Source organism: Scardinius erythrophthalmus (assembly GCF_964197995.2).
Source record: "Scardinius erythrophthalmus genome assembly, chromosome: 23".
NCBI lineage: Eukaryota > Metazoa > Chordata > Actinopteri > Cypriniformes > Leuciscidae > Scardinius > Scardinius erythrophthalmus.
The window spans coordinates 26,514,441-26,528,032 of NC_138243.1; the positions used below are offsets into that span (position 1 = coordinate 26,514,441).

Sequence of the window (13,592 nt, forward strand, 5' to 3'; positions counted from 1 at the left end):
CAGTATATAGAATCAAAATTAATTGAATTAATAATAATATAGAAATAAATAATATAGAAATATTCATTTTATTATTATTATTATTATTAATTATATTAACATTAATAAAATATGTAAACAAATGTGCATATATAATAATTATTAATACATAATTATATATATATATTTATATAAATGAATATATTAATGAAATGAATAATAATAAATATAGAAATAAATAATATAATATATACATATATATTTTATTATTGTTATAATTAAATTAAATGTCTGTATGCACTTTATAAACATTATTTAAATATTATTATACAAATCCCTGAAAAATTCAATCAAATTATTTATTTATTTATGTTTTATATTTCTTGTACAGCACTTTGGTTTCAACATCTGTTGTTTTAAAATGTGCTTTATACTGTAAATCAATAAACTAAACTACTCAAATCCTCTAGATATAAATAATTCAATATTATATATGAAGACTTCAGATGCAAAAAACTCCACAATATACATGAATATTGTTTTCATATTATTATATAAATATAATGTATTTATATATAAACTTATAAATATGCTAAATGTGATAAACAAGTCTGTTAAAACACCCTCATCTAACAGCTGTATTTTACTAAATATTTTGCTACAAAACAGAAGAACGATGTTTTTAAACAAGTTACAAGAAAAGTTTTGTCATGCTCCGTCGCTTCCCATTGGAAAAAGTAGTTACTGGAAAAGCTGCATTGTTTTGAAAACACTCTGTAGATGCAGTCGCACAACAGAAAAAATGTAGTTAAGTTAGTAGCTGTTAGTTACAGTTAATACTGTACACGATGACTCTGTGTGTTAAGTAATGACGAAAATCTTTGTTTTGACATCTGACAACAGCCGTCAAGTGACAAACTGACTGGGATTGAATGTTTTATCTAGCACAAGAGGACTTGTAAGAGCCACAGCTCCGGGCAGGATTGGCACACTGGCACGGAGACAGAGCCAAGGCGGGCTGTGCTGCAATGACTTGTGTGTGCGGAGCATTACTGACATGCAGTCGGAGAGAAAGAGAGAGAGAAAGACACTTAGACACAACAGTCTTGATTACCCCTGGCACACAGGGAAATGAGCAGGGGAAATGCACTCACATCCGCCCAGTAATAACAAAGAAGTTGCTAGCAAATTGAAGGTGGAGATGTACACGACTCGGAAGGAGTGTTTTCTAATGCTAGACGGCTATACAGTGAAAATAGCCACAGCACTTTCGACAAGACGGAATAAAAATCACAACTGAGCGAAAGTGGCGCAAACATCCGTGCTGTTTTATCGACGCTGAAGCCATCTTTTGTCATAGCACACTCGTGGTAAATAAGATCCCGCTGCGAGCGGCTGAATATTGTGTTTTCCCGCAGTAACGCTGAAGTCTCATCTCCTGATAGTAGCGGCACAATAATGAGCCTAATGCCCTCCGTGCTGAGCAAGCACTCTATCAAAACTACCAACAAAGATAAACTAACGTCCCTCGGCTCTTCACGGGTCCACAGTCAGTCATAAAAACCTCGCCGCCGAGGGCACGCAATAAAATCTGGCCTCTGATTAGAGTAACTTTCATTTAGCGTGCATCCCATTCAGGGGAAACTAAAATGGCACTAATGTAATAAGAAAAGATGTCTGACTGTCTTAAAATCTAAGTGATAAAAGCGTTAACAGTGACCCGCTGAAGCTAATACGTTTAAGTGTTTGGCTGAAGTGAATTTTTAATATCATTGAATACAGAATACTGTGAACAAGATATGGCAAAAATGTCTTGAAAATCAGTTAAATATAGAGATTCATTGACTCTCTCTTGCACAATTAAAGGCATAGTTAGCTGTATAAATGTACTCATCCTCACTGAAATGAATGTCAGTTTAGCAGGATGCTACATGATAACACTATATATTCAAAATATAAATTAAAATGAATAATTACAATTAATTAAATATACATAAATATATATTTAAATGCATTACAATAATAAAATATAGAAAGTATATATTATATATGATCTAAATAATTAGAATTATTATTAATTGCATATTACTATATATATATATATATATATATACACACATACACATACACACATACACACACACACACACACACACACACACACACACACACACTAATAATATACTAATAAATATACAAAACATTATATATATATATTGGTAATAATTAAAAATAATATAAATAACATACAATATAAATATAACATAAAAATAAATAACATACAATACATAGTTAAACTTAACTATACTTACTGTATATACACATGTATGATTTAAATGTGCAAAATTTTTATATATATATATATATATATGAAGAGTTCAGATGCAAAAGCCTCTAAGTGCCATCTGAAATTTTCTTCTAGAATGGTCATTTTTATCAAGCTCGTATATTTAAGTTCAGTAATTTCACTTAAGTGGCAATGAAAATGACCTATTAATTGTCATTTAAGTGAAATTACTGAACTTAAATATACGAGCTTGATAAAAATGATCATTCTAGAAGAAAATTTCAGATGGCACTTAGAGGCTTTTGCATCTGAACTCTTCATATATATATATATATATATATATATATATATATATATATATATATATGTATATATGTATAAATGATGGCACAAGATTTATTAATTTGCAGGTGAACTATTCCTTAATATATAGATTTAACATCTCATTTGCCTTCTAAAAAACATGCCAATCTTTGTGTCCAAAAACACAGCCAAAGCAAACAATCGATGTAAACAATAATAAAAAAGCACTTATGACGTATCCTGGATGGAAATAATACATGCCCCACCTATTGTAAACCTACCACCTTTTGGCTGAGGCATTTGTAGTATGAATCATTCAGTGGCTACTTTTCAGGGACTTCGGTTACCGTTTGGCTTGGTGGCACCTTGGGTTTAATTCGCCATCACAGGTTCTGGTTGTTTCTTAAGCCCTCAGTTGAGTGCAATGGGCCTGTAAGCTTTACATTCTTGCGACAGAGAGCTTGAAGTGCCGGGTGTAATAACGGCATTCTTGGAATTGTGAGGGAACTGATAAAACGCACATCCTGCTGGGAGTTTATTCAAGAGAAGACGGAAAAGGATTAAAACGGCGTAGCTTGATATACGGATGGTACAGCAAAACAGCTATTTAAGCCCAGGTTTAGCTTTAAAACCTGTCAACAGCAGCACACATCTCATTTCTAAATGCAGCAGAGTCATGAGAACATGGTTACTATATCAAAGCAAAATTAGTACCACTAATGAGCTTCCCCCCAAATGACAGGCCCTTGCCATCAATTGGCAGGTCCGTCCTCCTGTGTCCAGTTGCCGAATGTTAATTAAAGGACTTCTGACAATTACCAGCTCAACAGCATGCGGGAGTCCCTCCACCTGGGCAGGCACACTTGATTCCTGGTGGATACGGAGCGTGTTCTCGATTAGCACTGATTAATGAAATCAATTACCTGCGACAGGAAGTGAGATGGAGTGACCGAGAGCGCCGGCCTGCTAACGGACTGTCCACTCTCCTATCCGTGTGCTCATCAATAACAGGGACCTGTAGGCACTTCATTTCACTGATCAGAGACCAGTTGGTCATCAACACCTGGGTGCCAGGTGCACGGCATATGCTACGTTCCTCTCGGAATGATCGTAGTTATGAGGTGAGCGCGCATGACCACGGCCAGAGTCACAAACTCTTTGAGCTCTGACTTTCTAACCTTGGGGCATAAATAAAGATATTAGCAGAAGCATAATAATAATAATGTTGTAGTATGTATAGATGTTTTGTAGCTTTATATTTCAAAATTTTACAAATAATTTGGGGTGGATTCACTTAACCTGTGAATAAAAATAATAGTATAACTAATATGTAATTATTATGAAAAAATATATTAATTTGAAGAAAAAAATCTAATAATAACAATTATTATCATTAATTCATTAATAATAATAAAAATACAAAATAGTAATATTATCAACAACAATAATGATATTAAGAATGTATTTAATTTAAATAAATGTATTATTAAATAATCTAATAACACATTATTATTATTATTATTATTATTATTATTATCGATATGAATAATAATAAGAGGAAATTTAAAATATTCATATTAACAGCAACAATAATAATAATAACAATAATTCTAACTGTTATTATGATTATTTTACATTAACACATTTTTCTCTGAACTTATTAATGGACTTCAGTTTAAAAACCTCTGAACTGAACAATCTTGTAAAGTAGGCAGTAAACGCAATTTAATATCCAAGAGACGCGCGTGTCCGCTTTCTTGCGTTCATGGCATCTTTTTGACCTCTAGATGGCCACAATGCACACTGTGAAAACACGTACCGAATCAAATTTTACGATACAATTGACTCAAAAGCTTTGCAAAGCTTAGTTGAGCCATCACTAGATTAAAATTTTCGAGAAAACTACATTGCCAGCATAAGAATGATGATAAAAATGCATAAAATGTAACTTTTGTAACGTTTCCAGTCTTTGTCGGAAAGTAACCTAGAAAGTTAGAAATATGCAACAATGCAACAAAGATAAGCACATCCAATCTGTATAATACGACTCTCAAACTCACGAGTATAAGCTTCCCAAGAGGACTTGAAGGCAGCAATAGATCAGTAAAACGGAGTGTCTTCTATAAAAAAAGCTTCTTATGGACGGTGTGTTACAAGAGCAGATCAATTCAGTATGCTGGTTTAATGAAGCTTTATCCAACACTGATATATAGTACAAACAACAGGCTGTCAGCATTTCAAACAAACAGCCACAACTGCAAAAATTCCCCCTCTGAGCTTAAAAAAAGCTAATGGGTTTTAACATTCGTGAATTTACAGCATTGCTTTGATGCAGAATATCATTATCAGTCCTCAAGTATGACGGTTTACCTAATCTTAAACACAAAAACACTTGACAAATAGAACATAAGGTTAAATCGGACACCCCACCCCCCCCCCCCCAAAAAATATTATGGAAGTGTATGGGGCCCAAAAACTGTCTGGTTACCGATATTCTTCAAAATATCTCCTTTGTGTTCAGCAGCAAAGAAACTCATATAGTTTTGGAACAACTTGAGGGTGAGTAAATGATAACACAATTTTGGGTGAACTATCCCAAGTCAGTAGCATCACTATTTTTAATGAGTCGCTCTATAAAGCTGGCAAGGCAAGCTATGTTTTGTGTAAACTTTACTAGTGTCTGCAAAGCAAAATAACATAAACGTAAAATCTATGGCGACTGTCAGAGAGCAGCGCTTCAAGCAAATCCAGCCTACAAATTTGGATATAAAGTAATTAATTAAGAACACTTTCCCTCTCATTACTGTTCCCATTTAGTAGTTTGGGAACATTGGACGCAGCCTGCCATGAACATCCATCTGTTAAAGCATAAAACGGCAAACCACAATATATTAGCAACTGAATTGCTTGTAGAAGGGACTAACATGGAGGAAGACCAGAAATACCTCCCATGGTGCACCTGGGGTCAGTTCAGGACATTTGGAGATTTGGCAATCCAGTTGTAAATCCTCAAATCAAGCCTCTTAAATGGGATAGTATACAGTCTGGGTCACCAGCATGGGGTCTGGGGACGGGATAGAGGGGCTAATAGTTACTCCACCGCAGATCCCCAGGAGACAAATCCACTGCAGGGAACGGTAATGATGATCCCGCTCTGGCACTGCCAGCCCTGCAAGTGGACAAACATTTGGACAGGAAATTTCTCCTGGGAATTAGACGCCGACAATGCTGCTCATCTGAAGTCTGTTCCGTCTTTGTTTTGGCAGAAGCGCTCGACACACATTTGTCATCGCTTCGCAAAGCCTTTGCAGTGACGATTAACGGCTCAGATTGGAATAAAGACTGGGAGATCTCCTTCTGCCGTTCTGTGTCGATATTGTTTCTGCTCTGTGATTAATTAAACTGCATGTTTAAAGTTCACCTGAGCTCATATTAAACATTAAGAGAGAAATGAGGAAAACAAAAAAATTATTTACTACTAGTTTGACACTATCATTCACAACACATAGAACATCATCAGGCTCAACAATGTCACTTGCACTACATCTTGTATGTTTTGATCTTTTTTTTTTGTGACGTTTGGTTGTGAATTCTGCTTGTCTACTTTTTAAACTTGTCAGCAAGGTAAAATAATCTTGAATGGCTGACGTAGAGGTTTTGTCAAAATTCAAATGACTTGTAATGGTTTTGGTAGCATCAGTAAGAATGGGTTGTAAATAGCAATATTTTGCCATGAACGTCATCATATTCCAGAAGTTCCAGAGTTCTTTTATGATTATAAAAACTGTGTTATTTTCATTGATAGCAAATTGTCTTTGTAAAGAAAACAGTACATTTGATGAAACAAACTGTGAAAAATATGAATAATTTTTTTTTATATAATTATAAAATATTTATTTATTTATACATGTTGATTTTCATTTATTTATTTATTTGATGTATTTTTCAAAAATCATTTAAAGGGACCCAAAAATGAAAATTCTGTCATAATTTACTCATCATTTACTCGGCCTTGAACCTTGTATGAGTTTCTTTCTTCTGTTGAACACAAAAGAAGATATGTTGAAGAACATTGACTTCCATTCCATATTTATTTTATTTCCTACTATGGAAGTAGTAAGAACATTTTTGGGTGAAATATCCCTTTAAAGTTTCAACAGATCAGTCTTAATATTTCATTCTGTGCTCAGATTTTCCTCAATATCTCAAAATGAATTCAAACATTTCTCATCACATTCGTCCAAGACCAAATAATTTTTTCATTCTTTAAATAATTTTAATTATAAATCAATATTAAATAATAAATAAACATAAAATTAGAAATGCAACATTTATTTAAATGTAATTCAAAATAATTTCACATTCATAACTTTTTGAGTTAGGGAGAGTGAAAATGTTGGTAAGGCAAGTAAAAATCTGTCGAAAAAAAACCCTCACAGTTAAACCCCTGATAACACACATACCGTATTCATCAGCTTTAGTGGGGGCGTTGTTAATCATTTATCTGAAGAGGTCAACCATTCATAACAGAGACCATTAAATGGTACAGAGGCAAAAACAGCCTGTATATTTCTAAGGGTCAGAGAGAAGGTTGAACATGATTATATAAAACCAAAACTTGCTAAAAATGCTACAAAAAGAAATATGAAGTAAGATATGGTCCCTGCACAGAATATACACATGCAATAAATGCCACCCACTGTTATATTGCATGTCAATAGAGAAAACAACAGTAAGCCAGTTGCTATCAACTATCCAAACACAACAAGGAAACGTTTAAGAGACAGAAAACAAGAGGTCAATGTCTGGGCTAAGTATACACACTTCCTGTACTGGAGACACATATGCTGCCATTTTCAGATAAACAGCTACAAGAATAACATTTGTTTTGTAAATTTTGCATTTTCCCCCATTTTCTGAAGCAAACATGAGAGGAACTCACCATCACAATCCTAAGGTATTTTGAATGTTTTTTTGGCATGTTGTTAAATGGTTGCTAGGGTGTTCTGGACCTTAGATATGACTTGGGTCCAGCCTGTAGACTTTGTCCAGTTTATCGTCCGCCAGGAGCAATAGTAAAAGTGATGCTTGCTTGAAATGGATTGCTAGTGATTGTAGCTGATGCGAGAAGGCAGAATATAATTATGTACTTAACTCAAAACATACTACAAACAACCTATAAAAATGATTACAAGTGCCGTTAAAAGCATAATTTCAAAAAGCCAAGGCAGTAGTATCAAAACATTGTGTACTATATACTTGGCTTCCCAACAAAACGGAATAAATGTATTATGAATAACCAAACCGCTTACGTAAGCATATTTTCTATTGACGGGGCGCTAATGTGTGTCCATCAGATGATATGCCAGTCGTGGGATTCGGTGATGTCATGGAGTTTCAGGGAAGTGAAGGCTAAGATAGAGCTGCATACTTAATGGCACAAGCCCAAGCTGCTAACAATCACATCAGGTCCTCATTTCAAAGCCCAGATGGAAAAAAAAAAGGTTGCCTAGGAAACGGCTCCAGCGCACTGCACCTCCCTGGAGGTCCACCAACGCTACGCGAGGAATGAGATCCAAGCGCTCGCCTGGAATAAACCACACTGTGTCGAAACTCCTCCATCTGACTACAGCAATTACACCAACGTATTACAGTATCGTCAGCCAGGCTGAACGTACATGTTGACATGCTATCACACACGCGTGACCACAACAAAGCCGTCATGCGGTCGCTGACAACACCAGCTGCTTGTCTTGGCTTTCATCACAATCACTTTGTGGTCGGAAGGAGGTTGGTAAAGGTTGAACTCTGACAAATCAACGTAGGAAATAAAAATCACAAATTAGATGTCTTTATTAGACAAGACAGATGATCTCAGCAATCCTGTAGTTTCAACAGATGTCTCAATAATATCTCATTCTGTGCTCAGATTTTCCTCAACATATAACAAATAAATCTGAGCTATGCGCTCCACGTTGGTTTTATAGCTTTATACACTTAAGGTTCGGTCACGTTTAATGTTGTAATGCGAATTTCACAACGGGCTTTTGTGTAAATCTGCACTCTGACTTCTGACTGCACCTTTACTATACATCAACGGTTTTCTCATTGGTGTACTTGTGTCTTTCCTGAGAAATTTAAATGAAATGAAATGACATTTAAGGGTGTAACTGAAGGGTGTGACCTCTGGCAGCGACTGCAACAGAGGCCATGTGGGGTGACAGCAGGGTGGGGTCGTATTTGGCTCAACGGAAAATGATACACACCCCTCCAATATGATTAAACTCACGTTGACCTCAGTGAACTGTTCTATAAAAAAAACAGCCTGACAACAAGATGAGAGTAATCCAGTCCTGCAGATTCCCCATGACCCTGGTTCCCCCACGCTTTTCTCCAGTTCATCGCTGGTGCTGTTAGTCAGCAAACGGGCCTGTCCCGTTCTCCGCAGCATGAGCTCATGGTGCTGTTGTGGCTTGTGGGTCTGGCCACGTCTGCATGGCAAGGCTGTGTCTTCTTCGGCGCCAGCGTGAATGTGCACTCCAGTGTTTTATCAGTTCATCAGAGGTCTGGATGTCGCTCAAGGCTGCTGGCCTGTCTTACTGCTGCCGGCCTGTTAAACTGCTCCAGTAAATATCATTAACTCTTAGATATGCCTCCTCGTTCTCAGTTTATACATGTGTGTGTGAAAAAGCAGCACCCAGAGAAAAGCTTTATCGCTCAGGGATTGCTCTTTCATTGCTCAGGAGACCTAATATATTTATCATGTTTCTTTTATGTCTAAAATTCGTTTCTCCTAAGCTTAGAAGTAATCAAGATAATCACAAATGCAACAACTGTTCACATGCAGTATGAATTAAGAGCTATAAAATTATTGTAGATTGCACAGAAGATTTTGATGAGAAAAGTCGAACTTTATATATTGAGATCTTTGACTACAGGAAGAATTTCTTGGAAAACTCTCAGCCAAGAATAGTAATTGTAAGGGCAAAAATAAAATAGAAATAATAATAATAAAAAAAAATTATGTGTATTAGTAATGTCACATATTTCTCAGGATAAAAATCTGTGAAGCTACAAAATAAAATGAAATAAAAAATAAAATGAAATAAATACATTTTGAATTTGCTCTTCATTTAAGGGTGTGTAGTTCGGTTCGCTTGGTTCATTTGGTCCAGACCAAAAAAACACACAAAAAAAACACACATTTAGTCCTGGTCTGCTTAACGTTCACATTTGTATTTTAACACCAAACCTAAAGGCATAGGGATGGCGTTCACACTTATTCAAATGAACCGCACTAACAGAGCAATCTCACCAGGGCTCATTTTAATCAAACCAAACATGCCAAGTGTGAACACACCCTAAATCTCCCAGCAGTCATGGAGAAGCAATTAATATGTTACATGAAGGAGATTTCATTTGAGTTTTTTTCTTCCAATGGTGCATTATTATTATTTTTCTAAATTAGGTCTGACCAAGCCATTAAACAGCATACTAAAAAGTAAGATGAACTGATTGTAATAGTTTATTTTTACAGTATATAGCGGGAAAAACAGAGCAGCAATTGTGTTACTGAAAGTGCAGAAGTCTAGACAGCTCATTTCCAGAGCACATGATGCAGGAATGGAGTATCGACTGGAATAGACTGGAATTGTATCTGTGACAGAATGCCAGATTACTTAGATTGTAGATTAGAAGTAAATGGGTGCAGATGGAAAAAGGGCTGTTTTTAATGCGTACACAAACTACAGCACCTGCCGGCAGCCCTAATCTTAACCACTGAGCACAGCATCCCTACGACTGCCAGAAAGACGAACTTCGGCAAGCCACAGCAATTTTGCAATTAATGCGAAAGTTACTTAGGAGTTTATCAGTGATGCCTCGCCATTACTATTGCTTATAACCCCGAGCAACCAATCAGAACAGCCAAAGAAATGCACAAAAACATCTTTGCAACAGTATAGCAATGCAACAAATATATAATATAAAGATAACGTCTGATTTATGTCAGCTTGCAAATAATCTGTGTTATTCTTAATAAATAAGAATACATGCATGGGGGAAAAAAACATTGGTAATCAAGAAGAACGGGACGTTTCTTAAGAATGATTGATTTGATTTTTTTTGCTCTCTGAGGATGTTTGAGAGGAGGACAAGAAATCGCTGTGTCACTGGCCTAAGTTTCTGACAGACTGATCTATCAAAGAGAACATGGCCTCAGAAATGCAAAATCATTACATCCACGTCTCTGTGTCCCAATCCCTCCCACGAGGCTCTGCCGATCCGAGGTAGACTCCGGAATAACCCTGCCGTGGTGGAGAGAGAGGCCGGACACAGGCAAAGGTGACATTTACACAATGTGAGTGCATAAAAATATAAACATACCCAAACAAGCAAATCCAACAATTGACACATAGTACTGTGTGTAACACACACACACACACTCACATGGTTATATAACGGTGTGTAAACACAATTTGTCAGCTAATTCCACGGATTACGGCGGATGATGTGCGTTCCTAACATGCTGAAGAGAGCATGACAGGTCAGACATTTTTGTAAAAAAATTAATTATTTATCATAAGTTCATCTAGACTGGCAATTTTTTTCTCAAGAACTGCCACATACTGCATGTAGAATATTCCTACAAAAAAAAAACTTAAATTATTTTTCCTGTATTTCATTTTCAACATTATTTTCATATGTAAAAAAAAAAAAAAAAAAAATTGATGGCCGGTATAATTTCTCTATTGACCTGCCATTGGCAGGAATTGCAAACAGTTCATACTGGAAACTAGATATTTCTCATTGAGACGTGGTCTGGGAACCACATGTTCATTTTCTCGTATTTGAGGCGTGGTTTACGAATGCCCAGAGCCGTTTATTGGGCGCTACGAATGTCTATCAAATGCGCCTGCACGTAGCTCATAGCCAATCGTTTCAATTATACCAGATGACATATGTAGAGCGACAGAAATTCGACGAGGAAGAAGACGAAATAAACTTGCGTTCTAGACTACTTAGAACACTATCTAAGGCTGCATCAAAAGGTAACTTCGCGTCTGCTGCTATGTTGGATCCATAGATATAAACAAACTGCTTCGGTGTGTCGCATAGACATCGTCATCGTCTTGCTGCTCCCTCCCCGTTCTGTGATTGGTTCCCTTTTTGAGGGAAAAATTTGGTCCATGGTGTCCAGGCTGCCTAGCAGCGTGAATAAAATCGCGCTGCGCGCAAGGCAGCATGGGGAAACCCAGGCTAACTGGAAACAAGTGCGAGTATAAATTAACGCAACGCAATTTGACATTTGACGTTAACGCAAAAGTACAATGCACCATAAACACGAACACAAAGTCCGACAATAAACACTCGATTTAATCATTAGACCAAAGCATGTACCATCATTGATACAGAAATAAATGCATGTCATTAAGACAGCAGTAATGGATTTGTTTTCAGGCATTTTTGTGCCTGTGCGTCATGCGATGACTCTTATAACTCAACGGTCTGATGTCATTATGATCATTAATGTCACAATCATAACACTCATCAATGGAAATCTGTTCAGTGTCATATCCTGCTTTGATTAATATGCAGAATCTCACTAATTGGATGCCTAATTAATTCAGCAGGGCCTCCTGGAGATGTTTTGGGGGCGACACACAAAAGATGCCTTGAATCATGCACCGTCACTGAACGAATAGCCAAAGGCTATAAAAATAATTTCAAATACACAAATTCAAGAACTCAAGTGTAGAATAAATACTTAATATGCTTAATAATAATAATAATAAAACTAGATTTTAAAAGTAAATGGTGTCTGAAGAAGAGTTCAAATCTCTAACCCTAAATATAAGGAATAGTGACACTTGCCTTAGCAAACACTACTAACAAGTACAAAATAACTTTACAAAGCTGAGGTCAAGTCAAAACACATAGCATCAATCTGCCTTTTGATTTTAAGGACTATATCAAATTGAAAGTATTCACTTATGGAAAGCGAGCTTTAGATGAGCCAATGGTGTTATTGGATGCAAATTTATTCAAAGCATATGCAAAATTATGAACTCCCATCTATCGGCTTCTCATCTCTCTATTCCACTTCAGCTCACGATAGTGTAGCCGGAGAAGATTTCACTGAAGTGGGGGATTTTATTTTATATATTTTATATATTTAATTCTCCATTTCTGGGCGAGCTCTTGCTCCCGAAACATTAAAAATAAATCTTCTTCATCGCTGAAAGAAAAAAAATTTAGAGAGAGAAGAAAAGACCACCTGCATTTCCCAAATCCCATTCGGCATCCCTATCCTGCATTATGAAGGAGCTTGTCAGGCAGTGAGTGGCCGCCTGCCTCCTCTTCCTCAGCTCCCCGACTCGCTGCTCATTCATCATTTACACAGGCAGAGGCAGCCAAACCTCAAATACCTCGTACCGCCAACTGACATGTCTCATTCAAACACTGCAGGAAAAGTTTCAGAGCTTCTTCTGCCCAGAAAACATTACAGCAACAACCTGAAACCCTTCAAATTTCAAAATCATTCATTTTAAATGTTTCAAATACAAGTAGGTTGGCTACAATTCTATATACAAAGTAGGATACTACCTACAAAATCTAATATGCATTCAGACCAGGGTTATTGTTTACTAAAAAACGACTAAAAATAGTTTTTTGTTAATTGAAATGAATCTGAAATCAAATTAAATATATTAGATGAAAAACTTAAACGTAAAAATATTAAACAGAGAAGTATTGCCTTTCGCAACTATCTGAAATATAAGTTTAACAATAAGTTTAACAAATTATTACAATTACTAAAACTAAAGTAATAATAAGCTAAAAAAAGCTAAAAATAAATATAAAAAATATTGAAAGTTCAAAATATGAATAAATACTATCGTGTATATTATATATATATATTTTAATAAAAAGTCATTTGTATTAATTATTAGCTAACATTAATATATAAAACATATTTTATTGTATTTTTTATTTTAGTTATAATATTATTATAAATAATATT

At 35.7% G+C, this 13,592-nt stretch overlaps 1 protein-coding gene across 5 annotated transcripts in view; it reads right to left on the reverse strand.

Annotated features, from left to right (window-relative positions):
• The window catches only part of ssbp2b (single stranded DNA binding protein 2b), a 76,018-nt gene that overhangs the window by 23,353 nt on the left and 39,073 nt on the right, over positions 1-13,592 (reverse strand). The gene's annotated exons all lie outside the window — the stretch shown is intronic.